Genomic DNA, 22074 nt, shown 5'->3' on the forward strand with positions numbered 1-22074 from the left:
CAGGCCGCTCTCCTCTCGCAGCTCCGCCCACAAAAATGTTGCATCTATGGCAAACTGTGGTTGCAGCTTCCCCGCTTATGGTTGTAGCATCCTAACGTGGACGCCGTCGACCTTGTAGCACCGCCGCGCCATAGATGTAGCATCTCGCGACACTGGTTGCAGCTCTGGCAGCTCGTGGTTGAAGCATCTCCCACCGCCCGTTCAAGCATTCCCGTCGTAGGCGGTCCCAGCAACCCCGTGGGCAGCAACTACAAATGCCGGTTCCAACATTTTCCATGGCCGATTCCAGTATTGCCATGGCCACTTGCAAACATTTTCTATGGGCTACAAATGCCGTTTGCAGCTCGCCGTCTTGTTGGTTCCAGCTTGCCACCGTGCCGGTTGCAGCATCCGCGCACGGGCGTGGTCACCATGCTCCCAGCATTCGGCGGTTCATGGTCACCATGGTTCCAGCATATGCACAACATGTTTCCAGCATCTAGCAAAATGCAGTTTCGTCGCCGCGGTCCAGCATCTGAAAAACACCCTTCCAGCATTCTACTATGGTTCCAGCATCCTCACATCGCGGTTGTAGCTCACCACCTTGCTGGATACAACTTGTCGCCGTGCGAGGTGCGACTGTGTAGGCCGTGCATTGGAGCTTCGTAAGCGTGCTGGTTGCCGCTCGCCAACGGGGGTGTGGCCAACGGCCATAGTCAGGACTTTGGTAGTGGCTCTTGGGGGAGAAGGCGAGTTAGAAGACGACATGCTTGCCGCTCGCCAGGACCTTGGCAATGGTGAAAGATTAATTGCTGAGATTATATAAGTGCTAATGGATCTTATCTAGTACACATGAACACAATTTGATCTGATGCGGAATTTAGTGGACAATAGATAATTATACCTCCATTTGGAGAGGCCATCTCGGTAGAGAAATTGAGTCTGAAGTTGATGACGAATTGCAGCAGCGTCTCCAGCACTTCACCGGAGAAACAGCAAGGCCTTCACGTCAATGAGCCACGCTCTCCTGATTGGAAAAGGAGCGATTCTGGGAGAAGACGATGACTAATGTGATGGACTCATGTTTACGTGCATCTGCTCCCTTATATAATGCATTGACTTTGACTGTGGGACCTCAACCATATCTACTATATCTAAATAGGGGATCCCCACTACCTGTGATTTCTCTGAGCTCTCATGCATCCACGTCACCTTAAAAAAATCCAGCCGTTTGATTGACCACAAGTGGCTCAGATCTACAGTGCAAGCGTTGATCCCCCTGTGCTCCAGGACCCGCCTGTTGACTCCCTCTTCATCGTCTCCTCGCCTCCCAAAAACGCGCGCCTACCCATTCCTCTCCAGATTCCCAATTGGTGCGTTCTCTTCTCCTTCCATCCCTCCCTGCCAATATTTCAATCTCCCGATCTCCCCATCACAAACACACATGGAACGGATGGCGGCATGCATCCATCTTCATCACCCATCGAGGGATTTTATTGCCCATCTCCTTCTTGTGATGGGAAGAATTGGAGTCCTCGCCGCGACAGCGAGGCGGCTGCATCTTCTTCTTCCCTAGCGTCGGCGACGTGCTGGAACAACACCTCAGCAAACACCATGGATGGCATCTCCACCACCTCCCGTATGGTGAGGCACTGGCCGTGGAGGTAGACTTGCAGGCGCTCCTCCACGCCGACGACGGAAATCTGACCCACCTCAACCATGCGGGGCATCATCGGCATCCGGCCGTGCGGCCAAGGTGAAGATGACCCGTCGCCGCTCGCAATAAAAAGACCATGGTACCTTCTCCTACTTCCTCTCCTTCCTTCCTCCTACCTAATTAGGATTAATTAGGATTGTTCAGTAAGAAATTGAAATTGGTTCATTGACTGCAAGCTAGGTTATATGTTATCTGTAAATAACCCATTTTGTTTTGTAGTTGAAAATCACATGGTGACCGCTCGGGATATACCACTCCAACTGGCATCTTTTCAACGGGTTCCTGTTCTACTAAATCAAAGATAGTAAGGCCATCCAGACATACTTCTACAAGGAGATGGTATGCAGTTATTTTGTTCCAGTTAATCTATCTTATGCCGGAGTATGTGTGTGTGAATTTTGTTTGCAGTTTATGGACGCCCATGGGCAAGTATACAGTATACCTGAACATGAGGTCTGCTTTGAGATTAGGAAGGGCTGCGGAGGAATAGCATAATTAACAAGAGTCGGTACTACTTTAGGTTCTACAGTGTGCGGTATGTATGGCTAAGGTGGTCGTAAGAATGGTCTTGGTAAACAATGATCTGATGATCTTGATGTAAGTCGATCTCTAATCCTTTTTTCTTGAAATCTCTGAATTTCCATGTTATTGTCTCTGAACAATGAACCTACCTGCCTTATCAGTTGCCACACGCTGCACTATGTCCTCCCTGTTGAACTGGGGAGTGAGCAGCCATCGTCCGCCGTCGTAGGCGTTGTCACACACTAATTTTTTGCTGGTTGGATGTAAATATTTGTTTGTGCTGTTGCTTCTTATTTAAAATTTGATTATTCTTTGACTATTTGTTTTGATTTGAGTAGTAATACCAACATCTTTGGGCTGCATTAGTCTACTAAAATTAAGTCACCGACTCATGTTTGTGCAGATCTTTGTTTTGTCATGTCAACAAGGTAGTTGATGAAGATTTAAATTGACTGCAAGTTAGGTGGGCCAATGTAATCTTTATAATGTAATCAAAGAATAATCCCATCTCCCTCATGTTTTTTCTAAATATGATATTTTTTTCTCAATTTTTTTACTCTCTGAATTGTTGATCATGTAAGAAAGCTAAAAACTATTTTATGAGTGATTTCTGTAACCATACATGTTAATATACATAAAATATTAGAGATATCCTTCTTTCTCATTGTCAAGTTATTTTATACACTAGAAGTTAGTACAATATGTAGCCTTCCAATCAGAGATTTATTAATTTTATGCCAAGTGAGGCTCTTTCAATCTCCATAATTGAGTCCTGAGATTGCTTTCTTCTTTGAGAGCTTTATAAGACATAGGTTTGCAAAATCCATTATCATAACAAACAGCTTCCGAGCTTTATAAGACATAGTTGAGTCCTGAGATTGCTTTCTTCTTTGAGAGCTTTATAAGCGTGCATCGAATGATTATAGTAAGAGCAGTTAAGCAAAAGCCCAGCACAAAGGGCGAACATCATGAAGTTAGTTCTATATGTTATATGTTCTAGACTATACTTGCATTTTACGCGCCCTTTATTATCAATGTCATGTTACGCATTTCCCATGGTATCTCACCATTATTGAATGCCATGTTCAATCCGTAACTAACTGACATAGTAATTCTGTTTTTTTTTCTTGCCATGCTGCTGATTGGTCATACAACATTCATAGGTGAGGTAAAGGAGACGACACATGTAGCAGTCATGATAACAATTGCAGAATGTCACTAAAGATTGTACGAAACTAGAAAAGCAATGACAGGGCAGGCAACATCCGGGGAGCAACTAACTAACATTCAAGTAATCTATTGGCCAGAGCATTATGTAGGTGTGTGTTTCTCATGTAACAAGCTGTCTTAACTATCTTATAAGTTTGTACTGTTTCTTGATTGTTTTTATTGGCTTGAATTGCTTGCAGTATAAATATTTTGGCCTATTTAGATATAGTATATTGGTGCTTGGAATTGAACTCCACGAGAATGACGTTATCAATGTCATTTGTTTTCACATTGACAGGATCTATACGGTTGTTAACTTATTATTCCTGCTGCCATCCGCAACCATGAACTATCCATTTTGATATTATATAGTCATATGTTAAATTTTATTTTAATCAATTTATAATCATAATTTGCCGCAGCAACGCGCGGGGTATCATCTAGTTAATATAAATTCGGCCCCCCAATCACGGCCCAATTGTTAATTGCCATTTAATTGGTATTAACCCTGAAATTAATTAATAGGCCCATATTAACTTATGGTAATCAACATTTTGACCATTTGATCACATAATAATTCCAACATTCTCCCACTTGATCGAATGGTTAATCATCATTAGTCCATATCTCGACAAAAATACCATACCAAGGTAATGTATTCACAGTAATCGAATAGTTATTACTGGAACCCCATTATCTATAGCATAATACTCCATGTTGACACGGATAATTATTCATGGTTGGGAGTTTGTATGTGCATGCAGGCATACTCCCTACTTATGGTCCTAGTAGTTTGTTTCATTATTAATCATCATGTGCACTTATTGAGCGAAACAACTTTCTTATTGTCCAGATCAAAATTCGAGATCTCATTTACATAATTGTGCCAACAATTAGAGGCCTTGAGTTATACTTATGCTAGCAAAATTAATGGTAAGCCTTTAGTTAGGGGATCAGCTATCATGCTCTTGTACATATATGCTGAATTTAATATTTGGTCTTGGACAATATATTTCATAACATGATACTCACTTAATTGTTGTTACTCGTGAACTAATGTGTGGATTTCTTATCGCACAAAAATATTATATATGTAGTGTACCAAAGTCCAGGCAAAACTGTTAAGGCACAAGGCTTGCCTGGTTGTATCACAACATAGCTAAAATAAAAAATTGCATTGTCACCTTAGACAGTAGGCTTAGTAATGGAAAACTAATTTTATATGTATCGTACCATAAAGTACAAATGTGATATACTAGCTCCCACTCATCTTAGCGTACATGCAATTTCCCTTCTTATTTCCTATATGGACCCATCAACTTTAATTTTTCATTGCCCTTTTGTATATAGCTCCCACTGATGCAAACATTCTACAAAGAATTAGAGTGTTTAACACCAGTGAATATTGGGCGACAATAACATATGCACAAAAAAACTTTGTTCTTCTGGAAAATGGGCCAATGCAAATAATTTATGGGTGAAGGTAATGAAAGTGTAAAACACTTATAAGTGCTAGGAACTGGACCGCATTTTTTATGTGTATTAATTCCATATCCCGAGTACTATGGAAGAACCCCTTTATCGGTTTTCTTTACTTATTTCCCTCAATATAACTAATAGCTTCACGTAAATCAGATAAGCCAAGTAGATGAAATGAAGGTGTCTCTTACTTAATGAGAGTGTTCATTTCTCCCCTTCGAAATATGTCTTAAATGGTAGTGTCATCATCTTGATGAGCACTCATAATACACATTCAAGGATTCACAAGAGACACCGCAATCAAAACCATCATGACAACTCTTAATGATCAGACATTGCAATCAGAAACATCATGGCAACTCTTAATGATCATTTCTCCCCTTCAAAACATGGCTTAAATGATAGTGACATCATTTTGATTAGATATAAAACTCATAATAAACATTCAAGGATTCACAAGAGACATCACAACCAGAACTGTCATGACAACTCTTAATAACATGATATTTGTTTTAAATCCATCATCTAATAGAGAAACAAAATAAGGTCCCTCTTTATACTAGGAAAATAACATTATATTATTAAGATGGAGGATGAACAAATCTCCAATGCTTGAACATCAGTCCAACTGGAAAAATCTAAGACTTCAATCCATCCGTTTGGAGTGTCCTAATAAAATGGAATCCCTGAAATGAGTTCGAATTGTGCAAGTGGCACCTGAGTCAACTCAACATTATTTATGGGAAGATAAGTAAACTAATGATTCATAAATGTAAGAAATTATGTCATTACCCTTATTAGCAATATTCTGATGGCAACACTTTCATACCATGCCCATGAGTATTTCCATTATCAATGTGCTGGCATATACTTTTGAGGATTTTTTGAATTGCTCCTCCACTAATGACAGGTAAGTTTTAGCACACACAGAGTCAGGAATTGCTTCCCTGATCCCATAAGTTATTGTGCTTTTCATGAGCTTGACAGACATGCGGTTGGAGCGCTCCCATTTCTCCTTATTAGCCTCATAATTTTTACTTTTCTCAAGAAGGTTTTCATCATCAGAGGGCGGAGGAATAGGAACTTTTTCTCTAAGTGCGCAGTCAAGGTCCATGATCACAAGGGCATTCAGAATATGCTCCTTCCAGGAAGCAAAATTAGTTTCATTGAGATGCTAATTCCACTGATGTGCCCAGGAACAGCTAATGGGTTGAAGGCTGAATTAAAGGGTAAAATAACATGGATATTAGAATTAAAAATTCTGAAAATAACATCCATATCAAATTGTGACTTATTGCATGTTATTTGCATTAGTCTGATTAATACATGCCAAAAATAAATTAAATCCTAATTCGCAACACCATTGGGCAGTAACGAAAAAAGGAACAAATGAAATATCTTTATTGGGAAATTAATTCTAATAATCATGATCGTAATCAACTTTGGTCAGAATATAATCATGCGTCAAAAAATTAATTATTGCAATTATCCCAAGATATATAGTAGCCTTAGATAAAAGGTCCAAAAATAATCATGATCACATACAACGTTGGTCAGTATGTAACCATGTAGTACTAAAATTAATTATCACAATTATCGTGAGAATATATAGCAGTGTTAAACCAAAATTTCTCGTTGGTTCCATTCTAATTCAACACTTAATGCTCGTGAATAACGACTGAAATGCACGTAAAAATAATAATAATCAACCGCGCAATTTAGTTAGCAGAATTAAATAAGAATGCACATTGTACGATTAACTTGTGCACAGGAGACGGCAGTGCAGGAATCATGCGCTGCTGCCTAACTAAAGCACTAGCAACTAATTGATGACCGGCAGCAAACAGAACTAATGCACATGTAACCTATGAAATATACAGCAGGTGCAAAGGCTAAGGCTCTAATTTGTATGATGCAACACCCGGAAGAAGAAGAAAAAATACTCATGAAATATACTGAATCGTACAAATGTTTAAACAGCCATCTACTGTTTTAAAATAACAACAGAATTTAAAAGCTTGGCATGTACTCTTCCTGTAAGTACCAGGAACCCGATGAGTTAAAACTAAATAAGCTGCACGTGCTAGTACTAGAATTTTTTTTGAGACAATGCTAGTACTAGATTACTCTGCAACTCTGATGCTGCCTGCCATCGCTAGTTATTAACCAAAAATCCTTCTGTGCGGCTCAAGTCAAGATGGGAATGGGCCGACCCGGCCCTGGCCCCGGCCCCGGCCCCGTGGCCCCAAGGTCAATATGTGAGGCCACGGGCCGACCCATTTCATCAGAATTTTGTGGCCCCATTGACCCATTGGGTACATGAGGCCGACCCAGAATTTAGCAAATATTTACACAGCCCAGAGGATTACAGGTTTTTTGAACCAAATGTTTGCACAGTCCAACAATTGTGGCCTCGCCAAATTACTAATAAGTCTCCAAAAGATTAGATATGTCAGCAAACGTGTATACAATACAGTAAAATGAAAGGTCTAACCTTTTCACATTTAGTAAAATGGCGAGATCATGAGATTACATGTTTCAAGAGCATCAAGCAAAAGACCTCAATCCAACAGATTCGAACAAGATCAAAAGATTACAAGTTTCAAAGAACGTCAAGCTAATGACCTCAATCCAACAGACTCAGACAAGATCAAAATATTACAGGTTCAACATGCTAAACTTTTCACATCCAGTAGGTTATAGAGAAAGCTGACATATCTTTGCTTCACCATATGCTTCAGGTTCAACATCAATTGCTCCAACAAGCATCAGTCCTCGATATCTGTATTTACAAAGAAATGTTACAAGAGTGATTCTGTGCACATCAACTAAATAGTATATTTATCCCTCAAAAAAACTAAATAATATATTTATGAGCAGAGGAATATTCTTTGTAGCAAAGGTGTCTTCCAGAAAACCAATTCATGATCAGGTTTGCAAGAAAATACACTTCTAAATATCCATTATACACTACTCGTCATCCACTCCACAACATATTCTAATCAAGTTACTTTAGTTAGCAATGCATATTTTTAATATAGTTTGGCGATGAAAAAAATGAATCTGAACTACACATTCATATCTAAGAGAAAAAAGAAATATATATTAGAGATCAAGTATAACTTGGGGAAACGAAAAACAAAAAGCACTAGTTCTGTGTGTAAAGCACTCTATATATTCACCTACATGTTTGGGCTGCATCTTGCAAATAGTTCCCTGGAACAAACTGTAGATATGAAATCCCTCATTAAAAAGCAGACTTCATACTTTAAGTGTACTTTCATATACATGGCACTATATACATCAGAAGGTTTCTCATACCTTGTAAGTCCATTATAATGTCATGAACTGAAGCCAAGCTACGTTGAGTATTAGCTGCAGAAAAAGAAGAAGAAACTTGTAAACTTGAAGCATTAACAAGAAACAAAGAAGAAACTTGTGTCGTATGGCTTTACTGTTGGCCCTTATCCAATCTTGTAAGCAAACAAGAGCTTCAAGTGTCGTTGCGGTCATTCGACTTCGAAAATCTGATAGGACTCTCTTCCCTGTGCTGAAGGCGGACTCGGATGCCACCGCAGAGGCAGGAGCCGCCAAGATAGCTGCTGCCATGCGACTCAGCGTTGGATATTCACCTGAGTTCGTCTGCCACCATGCAAGGATATTGAATTGATCACTTCGACGGATGGGTACCTTTGACAAGAACGAATCAAGTTCGGTGGAATCCAAATTTGTTGATCGAGCAGTGAGGGTGACATGTTGGTCCCAATCAACCATAGAATCTTCACCACTTACAACCATGTCATCATCACCTCCTTGTGACATGGGATCTGATCCATTGTCATTCAATTGGAGGTATTCATTGAACAACCCTTGGAACACATTTTTTATTTTAGCAATCATTGCTGCAGCTTCGTTCCCAAACTCTAGGCCAAATCGGAACTCAATATATTTAAACTTGAATTGTGGGTCCAAAATCACTGGAATACAAAGGCTCAACCATGTCATCTTCCAATATCTTCTGAATTTTCTCTTCATATATTTGACCGTTGTGCCCATCTCAGAATCATCTTCATAATGTTGTTGCTCTAAGGTCGGCTTCACTTTCCACATTTCATGGAAATACAAGTTAGCAGTTGGATATTTAGTGCCGGATATCACATTAGTGGCTTCATAAAATACCTTCAATAGCCTGCAAACATATTCGGCATTTTCCCAATGCTCAAAAGATGGCTTGAAGGTATATTGTTTATCTTGAATGGCCAAAGAGTCAAACACTCTGCGATACTCTTTTGCTATATCAATCATCATGTAGGTTGAGTTCCAGTGAGTTGGAACATCAGGACTTTGAGTTCTCCCACATGATACACCATGTTGCTCAACGATTTCTTGAAATTTTTCCTTTCGACTTGGTGAGCTTCGAATGTATTTCACAGTTTCACGTATCATGTTGATCACTGTACCAAGGAAGTTCAATCCTGCTTGACATATCAGATTTATGACATGGGCGGCACAACGTTGGTGAAACAACTTGCCACCACCAGGTAACATCTTCTTAAGCAGGAGATGTGCCTTCAATAGCTTCATCATTGCACCATTATTCGATGCATTGTCTAGTGTCACAGCAAAGAGATTATCTTCAATGTTCCACTCTCTTATGAAATTCACTATGATTTTGAACATTGCAGCTCCTGTGTGCGGCGTCTCCATAGCGGCAAATTTAACTATCCTCTTCTGCTGCTTCCACTCCTCATCAATGAAGTGAGCTGTGATGCAAATGTACCCCACTGTTTGATTTGATGTCCATAGGTCCGTGGTCAAAGAAATCTTGGATTTGGAGTTTTGGAACATCCTTTGCAGAATTCTCTTCTCTTCCTTGAATGCTTTCATGCAGTCCTCCTTCACTGTTTTTCTACATATCATCTTGAAGCTGGGATTTAGACTAGAGACAAATCTTCTAAATCCATCATACTCCACCAATGAGAATGCCAATTCATGCAACACTATCATCCTCATCAGCTCTCGGCGTGCTAATGCCTGATTAAAGGTCCAAAGCCCCATTGCAACTCCATCAACACTCACGATAGAAGCACTCAGTTGTCCAGAAACTCTAAGAACCTTCTTCCTTTCCCTGCATCTCTTCAAATGTTTGCGCAATGAACTTGTTCCATGTTTACGCTCAGCACAAATATTCCTTGCACAGTGTTCGCACTCAGCAGCTACAACTATGCCATCAACACGGATTGGCTCATATTCTTTCCACACTTTAGACAAAAAATTTCTTCCCGGTTCAGAAAATTTTCTCATGTCAATGATCTCAACCTATCCCTCTTCATCCACATTATTGAAGAAAATATGCCCTAGAGGCAATAATAAAGTTATTATTTATTTCCTTATATATCATGATAAAAGTTTATTATTCATGCTAGAATTGTATTAACCGGAAACATAATACATGTGTGAATACATAGACAAACAGAGTGTCACTAGTATGCCTCTACTATACTAGCTTGTTAATCAAAGATGGTTATGTTTCCTAACCATGAACAAAGAGTTGTTATTTGATTAACGGGATCACATCATTAGGTGAATGATCTAATTGACATGACCCATTCCATTAGCTTAGCACCCGATCGTTTAGTATGTTGCTATTGCTTTCTTCATGACTTATACATGTTCCTATGACTATGAGATTATGCAACTCCCGTTTGCCGGAGGAACACTTTGTGTGCTACCAAACGTCACAACGTAACTGGGTGATTATAAAGGAGCTCTACAGGTGTCTCCAAAGGTACATGTTGGGTTGGCATATTTCGAGATTAGGATTTGTCACTCCGATTGTCGGAGAGGTATCTCTGGGCCCTCTCGGTAATGCACATCACATAAGCCTTGCAAGCATTGCAACTAATGAGTTAGTTGTGAGATGATGTATTACGGAACGAGTAAAGAGACTTGCCGGTAACGAGATTGAACTAGGTATTGGATACCGATGATCGAATCTCGGGCAAGTAACATACCGATGACAAAGGGAACAACGTATGTTGTTATGCGGTCTGACCGATAAAAGATCTTCGTAGAATATGTAGGAACCAATATGGGCATCCAGGTCCCGCTATTGGTTATTGACCGGAGACGTGTCTCGGTCATGTCTACATTGTTCTCGAACCCGTAGGGTCCGCACGCTTAAGGTTACGATGACAATTATTATGAGTTTATGCATTTTGATGTACCGAAGGTTGTTCGGAGTCTCGGATGTGATCACGGACATGACGAGGAGTCTCGAAATGGTCGAGACATAAAGATTGATATATTGGAAGCCTATGTTTGGATATCGGAAGTGTTCCGGGTGAAATCGGGATTTTACCGGAGTACCGGGAGGTTACCGGAACCCCCCGGGAAGTATATGGGCCTTAGTGGGCCTTAGTGGAAGAGAGGAGAGGTGGCCAGAGATGGGCTGCGCGCCCCTCCCCCCCTTGGTCCGAATAGGACAAGGAGAGGGGGCCGGCCCCCCTTCCTCCTCTCTCTCCTCTTTTTCCCCCCTCCGCGAATCCTATTCCAACTAGGAAAGGGGGGAGTCCTACTCCCGGAAGGAGTAGGACTCCTCCTGGCGCGCCCTATGATGGTCGGCCGGCCCCCCTCCTTTGAACCTTTATATACGGAGGCAGGGGCAACCCCTAGACACACAAGTTGATCCATGTGATCATATTCTTAGCCGTGTGCGGTGCCCCCTTCCACCATAGTCCTCGATAATATTGTAGCGGTGCTTAGGCGAAGCCCTGCGACGGTAGTACATCAAGATCGTCATCACGCCGTCGTGCTGACGGAACTCTTCCCCGACACTTTGCTGGATCAGAGTCCGAGGATCGTCATCGAGCTGAACGTGTGCTAAAACTCGGAGGTGCCGTAGTTTCGGTGCTTGATCGGTCGGGCCGTGAAGACGTATGACTACATCAACTGTGTTGTGCTAACGCTTCCGCTGTCGGTCTACAAGGGTACGTAGATCACACTCTCCCCTCTCGTTGCTATGCATCACCACGATCTTGCGTGTGCGTAGGAAATTTTTTGAAATTACTATGTTCTCCAACAGTGGTATCAGAGCCTAGGTTTTATATGTTGATGTTATATGCACGAGTAGACCACAAGTGAGTTGTGGGCGATATAAGTCATACTGCTTACCAGCATGTCATACTTTGGTTCGGCGGTATTGTTGGACGAAGCAGCCCGGACCGACATTACACGTACGCTTACGCGAGACCGGTTCTCCCGACGTGCTTTGCACATAGGTGGCTTGCGGGTGACAGTTTCTCCAACTTTAGTTGAACCGAGTATGGCTACGCCTGGTCCTTACGAAGGTTAAAACAGCACCAACTTGACAAACTATCGTTGTGGTTTTGATGCGTAGGTAAGATTGGTTCTTGCTTAAAGCCCGTAGCAGCCACGTAAAACTTGCAACAACAAAGTAGAGGATGTCTAACTTGTTTTTGCAGGGCATGTTGTGATGTGATATGGTCAAGACATGATGCTAAATTTTATTGTATGAGATGATCATGTTTTGTAACCGAGTTATCGGCAACCGGCAGGAGCCATATGGTTGTCGCTTTATTGTATGCAATGCAATCGCCCTGTAATGCTTTACTTTATCACTAAGCGGTAGCGATAGTCATAGAAGCATAAGATTGGCTAGACGACAACGATGCTACGATGGAGATCAAGGTGTCGCGCCGGTGACGATGGTGATCACGACGGTGCTTCAAGGATGGAGATCACAAGCACAAGATGATGGCCATATCATATCACTTATATTGATTGCATGTGATGTTTATCTTTTATGCATCTTATCTTGCTTTGATTGACGGTAGCATTATAAGATGATCTCTCACTAAATTTCAAGATAAAAGTGTTCTCCCTGAGTATGCACCGTTGCCAAAGTTCGTCGTGCTCAGACACCACGTGATGATCGGGTGTGATAAGCTCTACGTCCATCTACAACGGGTGCAAGCCAGTTTTGCACACGCAGAATACTCAGGTTAAACTTGACGAGCCTAGCATATGCAGATATGGCCTCGGAACACTGAGGTCGAAAGATCGAGCGTGAATCATATAGTAAATATGATCAACATAGCGATGTTCACCATTGAAAACTACTCCATTTCACGTGATGATCAGTTATGGTTTAGTTGATTCAGATCACGTGATCACTTAGATGATTAGAGGGATGTCTATCTAAGTGGGAGTTCTTGAGTAATATGATTAATTGAACTTAAATTTATCATGAACTTAGTCCCTGATAGTATCTTGCTTGTTTATGTTAATTGTAGATAAATGGCCTGTGCTGTTGTTCCGTTAAATTTTAATGCGTTCCTTGAGAAAGCAAAGTTGAAAGATGATGGTAGCAATTACACGGACTGGGTCCGTAACTTGAGGATTATCCTCATTGCTGCACAGAAGAATTACGTCCTGGAAGCACCGCTGGGTGCCAGGCCTGCTGCTGGAGCAACACCAGATGTTATGAACGTCTAGCAGAGCAAAGCTGATGACTACTCGATAGTTCAGTGTGCCATGCTTTACGGCTTAGAACCGGGACTTCAACGACGTTTTGAACGTCATGGAGCATATGAGATGTTCCAGGAGTTGAAGTTAATATTTCAAGCAAATGCCCGGATTGAGAGATATGAAGTCTCCAGTAAGTTCTATAGCTGCAAGATGGAGGAGAACAGTTCTGTCAGTGAGCATATACTCAAAATGTCTGGGTATAATAATCACTTGATTCAAATGGGAGTTAATCTTCCAGATGATTGCGTCATTGACAGAATTCTCCAATCACTGCCACCAAGCTACAAGAGCTTTGTGATGAACTATAATATGCAAGGGATGAATAAGACTATTCCCGAGCTCTTCGCAATGCTGAAAGCTGCGGAGGTAGAAATCAAGAAAGAGCATCAAGTGTTGATGGTCAACAAGACCACTAGTTTCAAGAAAAAGGGAAAAGGGAAGAAGAAGGGGAACTTCAAGAAGAAAAGCAAGCAAGTTGCTGATCAGGAGAAGAAACCCAAGTCTGGACCTAAGCCTGAAACTGAGTGCTTCTACTGCAAGTAGACTGGTCACTGAAAGCGGAACTGCCCCAAGTATTTGGCGGATAAGAAGGATGGCAAGGTGAACAAAGGTATATGTGATATACATGTTATTGATGTGTACCTTACTAGAGCTCGCAGTAGCACCTGGGTATTTGATACTGGTTCTGTTGCTAATATTTGCAACTCGAAACAGGGACTACGGATTAAGCGAACACTAGCAAAGGACGAGGTGACGATGCGCGTGGGAAACAGTTCCAAAGTCGATGTGATCGCAGTCGGCACGCTACCTCTACATCTACCTTCGGGATTAGTATTAGACCTAAATAATTGTTATTTGGTGCCAGCGTTGAGCATGAACATTATATCTGGATCTTGTTTGATGCGAGACGGTTATTCATTTAAATCAGAGAATAATGGTTGTTCTATTTATATGAGTAATATCTTTTATGGTCATGCACCTTTGAAGAGTGGTCTATTTTTGATGAATCTTGATAGTAGTAACACACATATTCATAATGTTGAAGCCAAAAGATTCAGAGTTGATAATGATAGTGCAACTTATTTGTGGCACTGCCGTTTAGGTCATATCGGTATAAAGCGCATGAAGAAACTCCATACTGATGGACTTTTGAAACCACTTGATTATGAATCACTTGGTACTTGCGAACTGTGCCTCTTGGGCAAGATGACTAAAACACCGTTCTCCGGTACTATGGAGAGAGCAACAGATTTGTTGGAAATCATACATACAGATGTATGTGGTCCGATGAATATTGAGGCTCGTGGCGAATATCGTTATTTTCTCACCTTCACGGATGATTTAAGCAGATATGGGTATATCTACTTAATGAAGCATAAGTCTGAAACATTTGAAAAGTTCAAAGAATTTCAGAGTGAAGTTGAAAATCATCATAACAAGAAAATAAAGTTTCTGCGATCTGATCATGGAGGAGAATATTTGAGTTACGAGTTTGGTCTACATCTGAAACAATGCGGAATAGTTTCGCAACTCACGCCACCCAGAACACCTCAGCGTAATGGTGTGTCCGAACGTCGTAATCGTACTTTACTTGATATGGTGCGATCTATGATGTCTCTTACAAATTTACCGCTATCATTTTGGGGTTATGCTTTAGAGACGGCTGCATTCATGTTAAATAGGGCACCATCAAAATCCGTTGAGACGACACCTTATGAACTATGGTTTGGCAAGAAACCAAAGTTGTCATTTCTTAAAGTTTGGGGCTGCGATGCTTATGTGAAAAAGCTTCAACCTGATAAGCTCGAACCCAAATCGGAGAAATGTGTCTTCATAGGATACCCAAAGGAGACTGTTGGGTACACCTTCTATCACAGATCCGAAGGCAAGACATTCGTTGCTAAGAATGGATCCTTTCTAGAGAAGGAGTTTCTCTCGAAAGAAGTGAGTGGGAGGAAAGTAGAACTTGACGAGGTAACTGTACCTGCTCCCTTATTGGAAAGTAGTACATCACAGAAACCTGTTTCTGCGACACCTACACCAATTAGTGAGGAAGCTAATGATAATGATCATGAAACTTCAGAACAAGATACTACTGAACCCCGTAGATCAAGCAGAGTAAGATCCGCGCCAGAGTGGTACGGTAATCCTGTTCTGGAAGTCATGCTACTAGATCATAATGAACCTACGAACTATGAAGAAGCGATGGTGAGCCCAGATTCCGAAAAATGGCTTGAAGCCATGAAATCTGAGATGGGATCCATGTATGAGAACAAAGTATGGACTTTGGTTGACTTGCCCGATGATCGGCAAGCAATTGAGAATAAATGGATCTTCAAGAAGAAGACTGACGCTGACGGTAATATTACTGTCTACAAAGCTCGACTTGTCGCAAAAAGTTTTCGACAAGTTCAAGGGGTTGACTATGATGAGACCTTCTCACCCGTAGCGATGCTTAAGTCTGTCCGAATCATGTTAGCAATTGCCGCATTTTATGATTATGAAATTTGGCAGATGGATGTAAAAACTGCATTCCTGAATGGATTTCTGGAAGAAGAGTTGTGTATGATGCAACCGGAAGGTTTTGTCGATCCAAAGGGAGCTAACAAAGTGTGCAAGCTCCAGCGATCCATTTATGGACTGGTGCAAGCCTCTCGGAGTTGGAATAAACGCTTTGATAGTGTGATCAAAGCATTTGGTTTTATACAGACCTTTGGAGAAGCCTGTATTTACAAGAAAGTGAGTGGGAGCTCTGTAACATTTCTGATATTATATGTGGATGACATATTACTGATTGGAAATGATATAGAATTTCTGGATAGCATAAAGGGATACTTGAATAAGAGTTTTTCAATGAAAGACCTCGGTGAAGCTGCTTACATATTAGGCATAAAGATCTATAGAGATAGATCAAGACGCTTAATTGGACTTTCACAAAGCACATACCTTGACAAGATTTTGAAGAAGTTCAAAATGGATCAAGCAAAGAAAGGGTTCTTGCCTGTGTTACAAGGTGTGAAGTTGAATCAGACTCAATGCCCGACCACTGCAGAAGATAGAGAGAAAATGAAAGATGTTCCCTATGCGTCAGCCATAGGCTCTATCATGTATGCAATGCTGTGTACCAGACCTGATGTGTGCCTTGCTATAAGTCTAGCAGGGAGGTACCAAAGTAATCCAGGAGTGGATCACTGGACAGCGGTCAAGAACATCCTGAAGTACCTGAAAAGGACTAAGGATATGTTTCTCGTATATGGAGGTGACAAAGAGCTCATCGTAAACGGTTACGTTGTTGCAAGCTTTGACACTGATCCGGACGATTCTAAATCGCAAACCGGATACGTGTTTACATTAAACGGTGGAGCTGTCAGTTGGTGCAGTTCTAAACAGAGCGTCGTGGCGGGATCTACGTGTGAAGCGGAATACATAGCTGCTTCGGAAGCAGCGAATGAAGGAGTCTGGATGAAGGAGTTCATATCCGATCTAGGTGTCCTACCTAGTGCATCGGGTCCAATGAAAATCTTTTGTGACAATACTGGTGCAATTGCCTTGGCAAAGGAATCCAGATTTCACAAGAGAACCAAGCACATCAAGAGATGCTTCAATTCCATCTGGGATCTAGTCCAGGTGGGAGACATAGAGATTTGCAAGATACACACGGATCTGAATGTTGCAGACCCGTTGACTAAGCCTCTTCCATGAGCAAAACATGATCAGCACCAAGGCTCCATGGGTGTTAGAATCATTACTGTGTAATCTAGATTATTGACTCTAGTGCAAGTGGGAGACTGAAGGAAATATGCCCTAGAGGCAATAATAAAGTTATTATTTATTTCCTTATATCATGATAAATGTTTATTATTCATGCTAGAATTGTATTAACCGGAAACATAATACATGTGTGAATACATAGACGAACAAAGTGTCACTAGTATGCCTCTACTTGACTAGCTCGTTAATCAAAGATGGTTATGTTTCCTAACCATAAACAAGTAGTTGTTATTTGATTAACGGGATCACATCATTAAGTGAATGATCTGATTGACATGACCCATTCCACTAGCTTAGCACCCGACCGTTTACTATGTTGCTATTGCTTTCTTCATGACTTATACATGTTCCTATGACTATGAGATTATGCAACTCCCGTTTGCCGGAGGAACACTTTGTGTTCTACCAAACGTCACAACGTAAATGGGTGATTATAAAGGAGCTCTACAGGTGTCTCCAAAGGTACATGTTGGGTTGGCGTATTTCAAGATTAGGATTTGTCACTCCGATTGTCGGAGAGGTATCTCTGGGCCCTCTCGGTAATGCACATCACATAAGCCTTGCAAGCATTGCAACTAATGAGTTAGTTGTGAGATGATGTATTACGGAACGAGTAAAGAGACTCGCCGGTAACGAGATTGAACTAGGTATTGGATACCGACGATCGAATCTCGGGCAAGTAACATACCGATGACAAAGGGAACAACGTATGTTGTTATGCGGTCTGACCGATAAAAGATCTTCGTAGAATATGTAGGAACCAATATGGGCATCCAGGTCCCGCTATTGGTTATTGACCGGAGACGTGTCTCGGTCATGTCTACATTGTTCTCGAACCCGTAGGGTCCGCACGCTTAAGGTTACGATGACAATTATTATGAGTTTATGCATTTTGATGTACCGAAGGTTGTTCGGAGTCTCGGATGTGATCACAGACATGACGAGGAGTCTCGAAATGGTCAAGACATAAAGATTGATATATTGGAAGCCTATGTTTGGATATCGGAAGTGTTCCGGGTGAAATCGGGATTTTACCGGAGTACCGGGAGGTTACCGGAACCCCCCGGGAAGTATATGGGCCTTAGTGGGCCTTAGTGGAAGAGAGGAGAGGTGGCCAGAGATGGGCCGCGCGCCCCTCCCCCCCCCCCCTGGTCCGAATAGGACAAGGAGATGGGGCCGGCCCCCCTTCCTCCTCTCTCTCCTCTTTTCCCCCCTCCGCGAATCCTATTCCAACTAGCAAAGGGGGGAGTCCTACTCCCGAAAGGAGTAGGACTCCTCCTGGCGTGCCCTATGATGGCCGGTCGGCCCCCCTCCTTTGAACCATTATATACGGAGGCAGGGGCAACCCCTAGACACACAAGTTGATCCACGTGATCATATTCTTAGCCGTGTGCGGTGCCCCCTTCCACCATAGTCCTCGATAATATTGTAGCGGTGCTTAGGCGAAGCCCTGCGACGGTAGTACATCAAGACCGTCACCACGCCGTCGTGCTGACGGAACTCTTCCCCGACACTTTGCTGGATCGGAGTCCGGGGATCGTCATCGAGCTGAACGTGTGCTAAAACTCGGAGGTGCCGTAGTTTCGGTGCTTGATCGGTCGGGCCATGAAGACATATGACTACATCAACTGTGTTGTGCTAACGCTTCCGCTGTCGGTCTACAAGGGTACGTAGATCACACTCTCCCCTCTCGTTGCTATGCATCACCATGATCTTGCGTGTGCGTAGAATTTTTTTTGAAATTACTACGTTCCCCAACAATTATCTCCCTCTTGTTCTTCTTCTTCATCATCATCTTCTTCCTCATTTTCTTCTCCTTCCTCTTCTTCTTCATAGTCAACATCTTCTTCATCAGCCTCATCTTCTTCAAAATCAACCATACGAGTGTCTTGTGAACGTCCTGCTGAGCAAAGGACACAAGTGTTAGCATTACAATTACGAGTATTTCTTATTTTAGCAACCATTAATTTGCATCCCTAGAAAAATAAAGATTAACAATACTCACCATGATAAGCTCTACAAATTTTTATCGAAGAAGGAGACACCCCTGGGGGTGGTTGAGCCCTTCTCATTGTCGCACCGGATATCAACGATGAACCACCACTTTGGTATGCCTCATGGTCCCCTTGTTCCTCTTCCATTTTTCTGATCAGAGGGAAATATAGGAACATTAGAGAGCATTAACTTTCAAAATCAACAGCAGATGTAATACACAAATTTCATTTACTTGTACTAGTGCAGGACAACCAACAAATTTTGTATATGAACTTAACAGAATTTGGTTTGAGAATCCAAACAGTTAATAGGATTCGGGGGAAGAAATTTACAAAGCACTGATAATATCTAAACACACGCACGAACATACATCGATGGAGCCATACACTACTAAACCGCCTCATCGCCGAGAAAATTCTGCGCATTTATTGATCACAACTACACAAACAAACTGCTACGAATTAGTTATTAGAAGTCGTAACATGTTTCAAATTTGATAAATAGTACTATCACAAACCAATCCGGTCCAGGCATGGTTTTTGTTCTACTTTGACAAGCAAAATAAACAAAGGTACTACCATGATCCCCAAATCTGTTGCTTGCTCTGGGCAAAATGATCCACTATAAAACATTTCCAATCAAATATGATCTAGTTCTTCATGTAATTGTTCATATACACTGACTGAATGACACTATGACAGGGACCAACACTGTAGAACTACTACAGAACCAACACTGCAAGTAACAGATCCCATGGCTACAGAGTACACTGACTGAAAGTAGCAAAATCAATTACAAGACCGGTGATTGCATTGCAGACAACACTGACGAATAACCAAAACAAGACCGGTGCTTGCATTGCAGCTGCGCTGGGACAGGGAGGAAGCCGGCAAGAGTCTCACCTGCGAGATGATGACGTTGAGGACAGCGACCGGAATGGCGAGGTAGACGGTGGACGGGACCGCAGGTCAGCGAGCTCGACGGTGACCAAGATGACGAACGAGAGGCGGGAGGAACGCCGGCGGCAACGGGCCAGCAGAGATGTTCAGGGGCAGCCGGCGGCGGCGGCAGATCGACAGAGAAGGTCGGGGGAGGCCGAGGGCGGCAGAGATGGCCGGCGGCGGCAAAAATCGTCAGGAGCGGCCTACAGAGATCTGGGGGGCGGCGGCAGAGATGGACTAGGGCAGCGCAATCAGACGGCTGGGTCGACCCGTCTGGTCCATCGGGTCACACGGTGCCGGCTCCGCTGACCCGTTTTATGTTTCGAGGCCAACCCACCTGGCCCATTGGCCCCGAGATTTTGGGCCGGGTCAGTGACCCAGCGGGCCGACCCGACCCATTCCCATCTTGAGGCCCAAGAATAAGTAAGACCCATCTTGATGGCCGGCCAAATTAGTGGCAGCCTAGTCAGTTACGGGGAGTGCATTGTCTCGAAAAAGAAAAGGTTACGAGTGCAAGGCCATATCCCTAATCGACCAAACCAGCTCCCTGCTCAGTCGCCGCTACCATCAGGAAAAATCGATCAAGCGACGCGACAGTTACGGAAAAGAGCCGGCTATGCGGGGAAGGTGATGATACGCCGCGTCTTGCGCTAGTACGTTCCCACGACGCGCACGGCAACCAGAGCATCGCCCTGATGCGTGCGTCGTCGAGACTCGGCATGATGTGCACGGCGACTAATGCAAATGGCGGCGGCGGCGGCGGTGATGGCGGCATGCGGCGCTCGCGTGGCTCTTGATGCACGCGGTGGCGGCAGCACGTTGCGATGCGCTCGCCTCACACCTGATGCGCGCAGCGGAGGAAGCACCACCATGAGGCGAGGCGCGTCAGCAAAAACGAGAAGACGGCGGCGCTCGGAACTGACGAGCGACGACACCGGTAGGATGCGTGCGCGAGGCAAGACTTACGGCGCCACTGATGCTGGCTGAAGCACGTGATCCCTGATGCGCATGTACCACACCTCCACGCGCGATTTTTTAGGCAAGTTATATGAAGACAGATTAATCTACTGCTAATTCTCAAACAGGTTCATGCAATTAGATCTAACCTTGCTACTGATACCAAATGAAAGATTAATTGCTGAGATTATACCATTGCCAAGGTCCTGACGAGCGGCAAGCATGTCGTCTTCTAATACATATGAACACAATTTGATCTGATGCGGAATTTAGTGGACAATAGATAATTATACCTCCATTTAGAGAGGCCATCTCGGTAGAGAAATTGAGTCTGAAGTTGATGACGGATTGCAGCAGCGTCTCCGGCACTTCACCGGAGAAACGGCAAGGCCTTCACGTCAATGAGCCACGCTCTCCTGATTGGAAAAGGAGCGATTTTGGGAGAAGACGATGACTAATGTGATGGACTCATGTTTACGTGCATCTGCTCCCTTATATAATGCGCTGACTTTGACTGTGGGACCTCAACCATATTAACATAAATCCGGCCCCCCAATCACGGGTCCAATTGTTAATTGCCATTTAATTGGTATTAACCCCGAAATTAATTAATAAGCCCATATTAACTTATGATAATTAACGTTTTGACCATTTAATCACATAATAATTCCAACAAATGGCTCCCTTTGACGGCAGCGACGGACGCAGGGGCGAGCTGCTGGGTGCTAGATAGAGAGAAAATGGAAAGATACCAGTGCGTGGTATGTGGAGGCTTGTGCCGGGACAAGAAATGAAAGGTCAAGGCGTTGAGCGATGGGTGGACCTGACTCAAAGAGCTGCGCGTGAGAACAAAGAAAGAGAAAAAAGAGTGCTACGTGAGCGAGCATTATGAGGACATTAATTTTAAATGAACATTTCTTTCCCATGGAAACATTTTTTGGTACAGGCTGACAG

At 42.8% G+C, this 22074-nt stretch overlaps 1 pseudogene; it reads right to left on the minus strand.

Moving 5' to 3' along the window:
* Nucleotides 1-6034: 6034 nt before the first annotated feature.
* On the minus strand, nucleotides 6035-20509 carry LOC147963463 (zinc finger BED domain-containing protein RICESLEEPER 2-like; annotated as a pseudogene).
* Nucleotides 20510-22074: the final 1565 nt, after the last annotated feature.

Source organism: Triticum urartu, chromosome 6A, assembly GCF_056163025.1.
Source record: "Triticum urartu cultivar PI428250 chromosome 6A, HENAU_Tu73, whole genome shotgun sequence".
NCBI classification, from domain to species: domain Eukaryota; kingdom Viridiplantae; phylum Streptophyta; class Magnoliopsida; order Poales; family Poaceae; genus Triticum; species Triticum urartu.